Below are 10,721 nucleotides of genomic sequence, written 5' to 3' on the forward strand. Positions count from 1 at the left end.
TAATCAAGGAGAGATGCAGCCTGGAATTAAGGAGAAACTTCCTGACAGTGAGAACAATTAACCAGTGGAGCAGCTTGCCACCAGAAGTTGTGGCTGCTCCAATACTGGAAGCTTTTAAGAAGAGACTGGACAGCCACTTGTTTGATACAGTATAAGGTCTCCTGCTTGTGCAGGGGGCTGGACTAGAAGACCTCCAAAGATTCCTTCCAGCTCTCTTCTAATTGATTGATAACTCCCTGAATTCCTGAGCCAGCATGGTTGCCTCGAATTCTGGGAGTTGAAGTCCACAGCTCGTAAAGTTGGCATAGAATAACAGAATTGGAAGGGACTGTTAGGTCCCTGTCAGGACGCTGCCATTCTGGCAGGGAGGAGGTCTGGATGCTCCTTTACAACCTCTTTTCTCATACTGCGCCTGAGAACAACTTCTTATCACCTTGGGTTCTCACAACAACTTCACACCTGCGGATTGGCTCACCTCAGACTGGACACAGGGGAGGGGTTTTCTGTAATGTTTAACCTAATGGTTCTGAGCAGTTCTGAACTTCAGATCCTGCCTTGCTTTCCTTGCTATCACTTTCCCTCAATAAAAGTTTCCTTTTGAAATAATGCCTGTTTCAAGAGTTCTGCTTTCTTGAAGAGAGAGGAGAGGCAAGTCCTTACAGGGACCTTGGATGTCTTCAAGTCCAACCCCCTGCTTGAGTAGGAGACCCTGTAACCATGTGAGACAAGTGACTGTCCAGTTTCTTCTTAAAAGCCTCCAGTGATGAAGCACCCACAACTTCTGGAGTCAAGTCGTTCCACTGATTTTTTTTTTTTTTTTTTAATTTTTTTAATTTGATTTATATGCCGCCCTTCTCCAGAGACTCAGGGCGGCTTACAATGCTTTAAGCAATAGCCTTCATTCTTTTGTATATTTTATACAAAGTCATTTTGAGAAATTATCAACCTCTGAGATAAAATGTATTAACTTTTACATATTTCGAGTAGATGAATTAGAAAACATGATAATGGTGCTGGTTGGCTAAAGTTTTCAAGATACTTCACAAGAAAGATTTGTACACAGGTGAGTATATTTGCCGACAAGGGAGGGAGGTGTCTAGAATGCCTCATAACGTCTTGACAAAATATGGTAGAGCAATGAAAATGGTACCACATGGAAGCGTATAAATTTATCTTCACTTTGAGATTAAAGATTATTACCTAACTGTAATTGTTCTTTTATTGCAAGGCATGTTTGTCTTTGTGAGATCTACACATCATACACTTACATCTGGTGGCTTGTGAAAGTGTTACTGCCTAACATTTCCAAGGAACAGTTGCATGATATTTTCCCTCAGAAGCCAAGATGTCTCGAAACTAAACAACGCAGATAACTTCTGCTACATTTGTGGTGAGGTTACATTTGCATCCCAAAAGTGCAGATTGACAGCTGTGGTAAAGAAGGCCTACCACCTATATTTTGGATGCAAAATAGGGGATCAGGAGAAGAGTTGGGCCCCTCATTATTGTTGCATTACATGTGCAACTTACCTGCGTTGTTGGCTAAGCAGGAAGAAAAAATCCATGCCTTTCGCAGGTCCCGATTATGTGGAGGGAACCCACAAATCATAGTAGCGATTGCTATTTCTGCATGGCTCCCTCAGTTGCAAAAGGAATCTCGAGAAAGAAGAAATGGGCTGTGGAATATGCAAACATTCCATCCGCCCTGCGTCCTGTACCCCATGGGGAGGACTTGCCAATTCCAGACCCACCAGAATCCTCTAGACTCCGATGATGATAAAGACGATGAGCAGGATGCAGCCGATCTGGGGCCGTCGATGTTAGCGGGCCCAAACTTTAGCTCACCATATGCTCCTCCTGAACCACATCTCATTTCACAGAGTGAACTAAATGACCTGGTCAGGGGTTTGGAATTGCCTAGGTCCTATAAAGTACTTGTTGCAAACATGTCACTGAAAATTCACTTCTTACACTCACATTTTGACTACTTCCCTTTGAACTGTGGGGCAGTGAGTGAAGAACATGGGGAGAGAATCCACCAGGATATTGCAGGCATGGAGAAAAGATACCAAGGGAAATGGAGTCCGTCCACGCTTGCCGATTATTGTTGGAATTTCCCCAGGGATGATCCTACTGCAGCTCACAAAAGAAAAGCCAAAAAGTGTGGTTTAGAGACCGAATAAAAATGGAACCTTGCTGTGTCATCTGATGTTGGAGCTTGTCAGTTTTTCATGCAAAAAGCATTAAAAGGTTACATGAAAAGCCAATATATGAATGTAAAGTTATTGGTATTAATAAAAAGATGAATTTATAATGATTGGTGTGGCACCATTCCCATCGCTATATATCACATTTTGCAGAAAAGTTATGGAGCATAGTTGCACATCCCCCTTGTAGTTTTGAATTATTTTGATGAAATTTTGACTTGAAGCTGTATCTTGGAAACTCGAGCTAACTCCGGACTTAAATTCTCCTTTATTAGTGACCCAATTTGGTAAAATTAAGCTACTTTCATTTCCGAGGCTTTCTCCTTGCAGGCCAGTGAAATCAGAAAGTTTTTGGGAGCTTAATTTGTCTTCCTGTTCAACCTAGTGGGAATAAAGGTGCAGTCTTAACATCTGATCAGTTGTACCTTTGGGTACGTAGGCTGTCACAAGTTTCGGGAAAATAAAAAACCGGATTCCGTTTGTCAGGCCTCTCAAGAAGGATTCAGTTTATCAGATGCTGTAGGAGGCGCTACAGTACCATGCGAGATTTTGTAGTGAATCATTCCTGGCCTTTTTTGGTACATTTATTTACTCCCTGAAGTTTGTATCCCCCTCAGTGCTATGAGCCTCAGCAGGTTATGTGATAGATTGTATAAAAAACATAAAACATCTAGACTTCGATCCTAACTAAATCTCTATCATAAACTTCAGTGTAAAAGACACTATATAAAAAGGAAACAAAAGATGGGTTCGTGCATTGAACTCTTGGAAAGGCTGGCATTTCTGTTTCTAGCAGCTTTCTGGAAACCAACAAGGGACAAAATAGTCACAGAAAGGGGCACCTGCAGCAAGATGGTGGCTGGAGGGATTTCTTGCAGCAAAGCTCTGCAGATGGTGCAGATTCAACAGAAATATCAGATGGCAAAGCAAATCCTTTGTGGCCACTTGGCTCCAGTTTAGCTCATTTCCAATCCTATTTGGCTCAAGAGTTGTGATCTCAGTTTACTGGATCCTTTAGGAGGCATTTCCTCCTAAAGTAAAAGAGGAAAAGAGCCCTTCTGAGGAATGTGTGCAGAAAACTAAGGGATCCAATCAACTTGGATCTTTATAAGGCCAAAGACCAATATGGAAAATTAAGGGAACTGGTGCTGACTTGAGAGAGGAGAGAGGCACTGGTCAGTTGGACAAAGGGGGAAAAAAAGTATGAAGAGAAAGAAAGCTGGTGGCTTTTGAAATAATTGTTCTGCAATTAAGCCTTTGGGCCAAGGTGCTTGTAAAGAGAGACCGCTCTTATAATCTATTTATACAATGTGATGTTTAAGTAAAATGTTAGTTGTTCATTGTCAACTGGTCCTCTGACTGACTAGCAGAATCTAACCCTGCCCGTGTCTTAAGGTGCTCCTTACTAGGAAAAAAAACCCATGAGAGAGGAAATTATTTTCCAATGGCATCTGGCTAGAAAGTATGTTGATCACCAAAACAGATAAAGTTTCAAAGTTGCTTGCCAAATAAGCCTCATTTCATCGCAGTGGCTTCTGTGCCACAGGATTTTAGCTGATTACGGCAGTGTGATTCCCGCTGGGCTGCCGAAGTGGCTTCCTCTGAACCTCATGTAGAAGGAGACGGACGGCAAGCCATAAAGGTGACACTGGAAAAGATCACGGTGGAAAGAAAGGATCAAGGGAGGACCCATTCAGGCCATAATCAATTTCTTTTTCAAAAGAATCAACTTTTTCAAGTTGTTTTAGATTTCTTATCCCGCCTTTATTATTTTTATATATAACACAAGGTGGCAAACATATTTCCTCCTCCTATTTTCCCCACAACAACCACCCCATGAAGTGAGCTGGGCTGAGAGAAGACACCCAGACGGCTTTCATGCCTGAGGTGGCACTAGAACTCACCATCTCCTAGTGATTGGCCCAAAGACACCCAGATGGCTTTCATGCCTAAGGCAGGACTAGAACTCACTGTCTCCTGGTTTCTAGCAGGCCCAAACTGTCAATATTATCTTGTACTGTGCTGGAATCTAGTTTTCTGTCTCAAATGTCTCGAGGGTCAGTAAATTTGTGTGGGCTGACGATAGCCACAGTGAGAAGCAGGCTTTTCACCCTCTTCAATTTTTTTAATAGCATCATTTAAAGCTCTGGTTTTAATCTTTAGGGGCCTCCAGTAGTATTAGAACTACAACTTCCAGATGCCCAGCCTGCGTAGCCTGAGATCCCCCTTGCTAAGAATCCTGAGAGAGGCATTATTTATATTTATACTTATTTATTATATTTACATGCCGTCCAGCAAGCGACACCTTCTAAGGCACCAGCAACCTGGGAATCCTTTTCCAACGCATAATTGCCATGAACATTTCATTTTTAAAAAGTAGACATTGTTGTGAGTGGCAGCTTCTGCCTTTTAATAGGATTTGTGGGTCAGAAAAGGTGCTACCTGCCTCCCCCTGGTTGGGTTTTTTTTTTTTTTTTTTGGCAGCATAGGATTTCACCATTTCCAAAACTCCAGGTGTGCACCGATTGGGAAAAACCTCACATGTGTTTGGACACTCCATTCTTCAGATCTCCGGGGACATTTCTTGGGCTGGTGAGGGGCAGGATCCTGCTGGCAACGGGAAGCTTTGTACTGGCGTATAATCCCCCAAATATTTCCTTTAATCCAGCTGGTGCTGGGACGACCTTCAGCCTTGTTGTGTAACTCTCTCGTTTTACACTACTGCACACTGACTGCTGTCGGCAGGGATGAATAATTTGATGTGGGAGCAAAGTCACCCTCAGTGCACCTTCAGAACAAGGCGAAATTAACCAAAGAATTTCCCAGATGGCAACAGCACTCGTTTTTCCCACACAATGTTGTCGAAAGCTGCGGAAGGAATGAAATGCAAACCTTTCCAAGCTTCCCCCAATGTGCGCATTCCGGTTCAGGCCTACATTTGTATTGAGTCCAGGTGTGTTTACCCTGACCAGCTCCCCGCGACTCCCCTGCCCTCCCTCCCCTCCCATGCCCGGAGTCCTGTTTTAGGTTTTCTTTTGTGACACGGTGTACGGCACTCTTGTCTGCTGCACGCAACAGCCATTTGCCGTACCGAACACCTGCAAACGTTTAAAGCTCTGGCTCTCCCACCCCGCGTCTCCTGGAGTTGATTTTCTGTTTAGATTTCAAATGCCATGATCACTCTGCTCTAAAGAATAAAAGGACAGCAGATGATGGGAACAAACATACAAAGAACGGTTGCAGGAACTGGGCCTGGCTAGTCTAGTGAAGAGAAGGACCAGGGGAAGCAGGATAGCAAGTCTTCCGATATTTGAGGGGCTGCCACAGAGAGGAGGACGGGGGTCAAGCTATTTTCCAAAGCACCTGAAGGCCAGACAAGGAATAATGGATGGAAACTGAACAAGGAGAGATTCAATCTCGAAATAAGGAGAAATTTTCTGAGAACAATCAACCCATGGAACAGAAATTGCCTTCGGAAGTTGTGGGAGTTTCATCACTGGAGGCTTTCATGAAGAGACTGGACTGCCATCTGTTGTAAATGGTGTAGGGTCTCCTGCTTGTGCAGGGGGTTGGACTAGATGACCTACAAGGTCTCTTCCAATTCTGTTATTCTGTCAATGAGATGCTCCTTCTCCAGTGTGGTTTCTGTGAAAATGGCCTCATTTGCGTTGCTTGGACAACCTTTTAGATTGGGCAACCGTTTGACTGAAATGATCTGGGGGCTCCTGCTTGAGTAGGGAGTTGGAATCGAAGACCTCCAAGGTCCCTTCCAATCTGTTGTCTATGGCAACGGTCCCCCACCTTTCCAGCTTGGCGGTCCGGTGTGTATAGGGAGGAGAGGAGATTGCTCCATGTGAATGGTAAGTGAGCGCGGGCATATGCACAGCTCTGTTTCTGTGAGAACAAGCGTGCATGCCCACTGCTCAAACAAATCAACATTTGCACACGTGCCCACCTCTCACGTAAGTGGAGTTTCACACGCAAGCACAAGTGTCTGCCACTTGTGCAAGTGGAGCTGCACCTGTATGCATGTTCTCCCACCACATGCATGGCCCAGTTCTGAACGGGCCACGGCCCAATGTTGGGTCGTTGGGGGTTGGGGACCCCTGATTTTTTTTGAACCCTGAAATAAGCGCTTGGCCTTATTGCCATGCGCTCAAAAGCCAGATTTGGCTTATTATCAGGGGAGGTCTTATTTTGGGGGAAACAGGGTAGTTTGTTTTTAAATACTTCAGGTTCCCAAGAACCTCATTCAGCAAGGAGTTTGAATGTAATTCTTGGAAAAAGGCACCCTGTTATTAAGCTGGTTATTAAGACCAGCTGCCTGCAATTACTGCAGGGTTCGAATCTCGCCAAGGCTCAAGGTTGACTCAGCCTTCCATCCTTTCTAAGGTAGGTGAAATGAGGACCCAGTTTGTGGGGGCAATAAGCTGACTTTGTATAAATATACAAAAGGATGAAGGCTATTGCTGAGCACATTGTAAGCCGCCCTGAGTCTTCGGAGAAGGGCGGCATATAAATCAAATTAAAAAACAACAACAACAACAAAAAAACCGGTGCGATTTACCTTAAACCAGTGGTGGGATTCAAATAATTTAACAACCGGTTCTCTGCCCTAATGACCGGCTGGGTAGCTGTAGCTGGGTGGTCATGTGACTGGGTGGGCATGGCCAACTCTACATCACTCATGTTGAGGGGTGCCTCACCACACCTGGCCCCGCCTCTCCCCTCCCCTCCCCTCCCCTCCCAGCAACTCCTCGCCTGGTCTGAGAATGTAAGGGAGACCCCCTCTGGGCCTGCTGCACGGGCCACCTCGCAAGGGATGGTGAAGCTTGGCTGTCTTTCAGGTCCAGCTCTTGGCTGCCGCCTGTTCACCCTCCCTCCGCCTCGGGTCCCGCATCCAACCTGCAGTGGGGGGATGTGCTGCTTCCGGGCCAGCCTGGCCTGCGGCTGGGTGAGTAGGCGGCCCTCTTGGAAGAGTGCTGCGCTGGGGCGCTGTGCCTGGACCAGGCGCTTTCTCACCCAGAAGCTCCGCAGAAGCTGAGAGGCGGGTCTGAAAGGCGTCCGAGCATCCGATGCGGCCTGTGCCCTTCGACCGAGTGTGGAAAGCCCGGAGCTGGTCTCCCTCCCCCAGTGTCAGCCTTACCTTCCAGCCCGCAGGGCTCACATCACTGCTCACTGCGGCTGCCCAATCTCTGTAATTTTGATATTGCACATAAACAATATAACAATATAATATGAACAAGCTTTTCATATACGCAGGAGAGGAGTGGCTGGGAGGGGAGGGGCGAGTGGCAGGGCGGGGCCAGCCAGTGGTGGGATCAGCCGGTTCACCAGACTGCAGAAAAAGTTAGCTACCGGTTCGGCTGAATCCCACCACTGATCTCCAGGACCAAGGCCGTATGGGTTTTACAGATGACGACTATACAGGTAATCCTCAACGTACGACCACAATTGAGCCCTAAATTTCTGTTGTTCGGTGAAAAACATGTCAAGGGAATCTGTCCCACTTTACGGTCACTAAACGAGAATTATTTAAGTCAAGGACTGCCTGTACAGAGGGAAGCATCGGCAGGCCAGGAGAGCAGCAAGTTCTGTAGAAATGGGAAGTTCAGTTTGTTGATTGTATAAAAGCAAAGCATCCGAGGAAGCTGCAATATATTGACTTTGGTGAAGATAACGGTACCAAAAGAGGCAAGGAAAGGCTAGTTTGAAAGGGGTGGAGAGGAGGCCACCCAGAGTCGTGATGGAATTGGGCAACCAATGAAAGAGAGAGAAAGAGAGAGAGAGAGAGAGAGAGAGAGAGAAGGATGGATGGATAGATAGATAAGGAAGGAAGGAAGGAAAGACAGAGGAAAGAAAGAGAGGGAAGGAAGGAGAGAGAGAGGGAAAGAGAAAGGGAGGAAGGAAAGAAGGACAGAAGGAAGGTGAGAGAGAAAGAAAAAAGGAAGAAGGAAAGAAAAAGAAAGAAAGAGAAAGGGAGAAAGAAAGAAAAGGGAGGGAGGAGGAGAGGAGAGGGGGAGAAAAAGAGAAGGGGAATAAGATGGGAGGCGCAGGAGAGAAAGAAAAAGAAATGGAGAAAAAGAAAGGAAGAAGGATGAACTTTTTAAGTTTTAAAAGAAACTAAAATCCCAATTAAAGGAAGAAAGAAGAAGAAGAAAGGAAAGAAGCGAGGGAGGGAGGAAGGCTAGGAGAGGGAGAGAAAAAGAGAAGGGAAATAGATGGAGGGAGCGGGAGAGAAAGAAAAAGAAACGGAGAATAAGAAGGGAAGGAAGGAGAGACAGGAAGGGAAAGAAAAGAAAGGGAAGGAGGGAGAGAGAGAGAAAGGAAGAAAGATTTACTTTTTAAATTTTAAAAGAAACTAAAATCTCAACTCAACTCCAGCCCCTTCCGTAGCAAAAGCAAGAACTGTCGAAAGGAAGCCAGGGGGGCTGCCTCCCCAATCACAGGGCCCCTCCTGGGGGTGCTCAGAGGCTGGATTGGGGGGGGGGGGACACAGGGAAACCTCTCTTGGAACGAAGGGGTGCCTGGCAGGAGGGATTAAGAGGTCATGTTACCCTTGAACATTTTCTGTCGTTTCCACCCCCTCCGCCCTCCCCCCCTTTGTTTTTCTTTTTTCTTTTTGCTAATGCAATATATATATATTTAGGCCTGGATCCAGAGCTGCCACTCTTGATGCCATCGATGGATTGCCATTGTCCCGGCTCACAAAGGACCCATTGAAGCTGCAACAGCCCCGTCTTTATACCGGCAAGTCAGGACAATCATTTTTAAAAAAATAATAATAATAAAGTTTTTGTTGTTCTTGCTGTGCCCGCTTCAGAAGATGGGGGAGGGGTTTTTTTTTGTGTGTGTCTTTGGGCTGCCTGTTTGATTTTTCCTCCTTAAATGTAAAACTTTGCTTTTCTCCACATTAAAAATTTGTTTAGTTGGATAGGGCCCATGGTCCAAGTTTGTCACAATCAGGATTTTTCAAAAAATAAAGTAAGTTAGCAATAGCCCTTAGACTTATTTACTGTTTCACGTTGCTTTCCAGCCCCCTCTAAGCAGTTTACAGAGTCAGCCCACAATCTGGGTCCTCATTTTACCGACCTCAGAAGGACGGAAGGCTGAGTCAACCTTGAGCTGGTCAAGATCGAACTCCTGGCAGTGGGCAGAGTTAGCCTGCAGTACTGCATTCTAACCACTGCACCACTACGGCTCAAGTTCCTAGTCCTCCTGGCTACAAAAACGAGTGGGTTTTCAATTAAATCAGTGTTTTTCTATACCTTGGCCAGGAGAATTCTGGAAGTTGAAGTCCTCCCCTCTTAAAATTGCCAAGATTGAATTTAAAAAAAAAGTCAGATTGTCCGGAACTTTTGCCATAGAAAAACAGAGATTAGAAATGGTGGAAAATAATGGTGGTAGATACTGACAGTGGTTTCTTCTCCGAGCTTGCTAAACAAATCATCACCGATTAAAAAAAATGGACGTTTTCAGATGTTTTTGGGCCCGCAGGAAAGTTGGATTTAATACAGGGCTCCAGAAAAGACCTTTGGAAACCAAATCATCTCCAAACTCACGGTCCATACCAGAAGAGACAGCTAGAAGTCAAGATTCACCCTTCGCTTTAATTTTATTGCTTGAAATGTTTAAAACTGCCCAGTAGCTGAAGCATTCTGGGCCATTTACAGTACAATAAAAGGCCTTCAAAAAAAAATAAATAATAATAATGACAGTCTTGAATAAAAACATATGCAAAATAAAAACGCCATATAAGCCAAAGAAAAACTGAAACCATCTGAATTATAAAAGGCAATTAAGAGCCAGCGGAAAAAAAGACTCGGAGAAATCAGAAAGATCGATTAAATGGGGTGGGGGTAGAGGGTGGGGGGAGGGTGGGAGAGCTCTCCCCTTGAAGAGGGCTGATTTCCCTGCCAAGGTCTGGGTAGGTCACTGGCAGGACAAGGCTGTGCCAACCACCCGTTTGGATGGGCTCTAGAACCGGAGTGTCTGCAGGTATAAATGGCAGGGAAGCGGCAGGGCATAAAGTCTGAATCGATCAAAGCCGTCAGACAAACAGGCTGAAAAAGTTGCTTGCTCCGGGGGTCCCTCGGCAGAAAACCCCCTTCCTTGTCTCTGCCAAGGCGTCTGTGCCATGTCCTTGGCCAGAGCAAGGTTTTGTGCCAGCCTCCTTCCAGGACCTGAAGGCAGGACGAGAAGCAACGGATGGAAACTAATCAACCTAGAATTAAGGAGACATTTCCTGACGGTTAGAATAATTAACCAGTGGAACGACTCGCCTCCAGAAATTGTAAATGCTCCAACACTGGAAGTTTTTAAGAAGAGATTGGGCAACCCTTTGTCTGAAGTGGTGTAGGGTTTTTCCTGCCTGAGCAGGGGGTTGGACTAGAAGACCTCCGAGGTCCCTTCCAACTCTGAAAATTTCCCCAAGCCGACAATCCTGGCTTGGTCTCCTGCCCGAAGCTTAACCAGAGCTAAACCCACTGAGCTTCCTAACTTAAAGAAGGCCAA

Source organism: Pituophis catenifer, unplaced genomic scaffold (assembly GCF_029215685.1).
Source record: "Pituophis catenifer annectens isolate HBS135680 unplaced genomic scaffold, rPitCat1.0.hap2 SCAF_1, whole genome shotgun sequence".
In the NCBI taxonomy this organism is placed as follows: Eukaryota; Metazoa; Chordata; class Lepidosauria; order Squamata; family Colubridae; genus Pituophis; species Pituophis catenifer.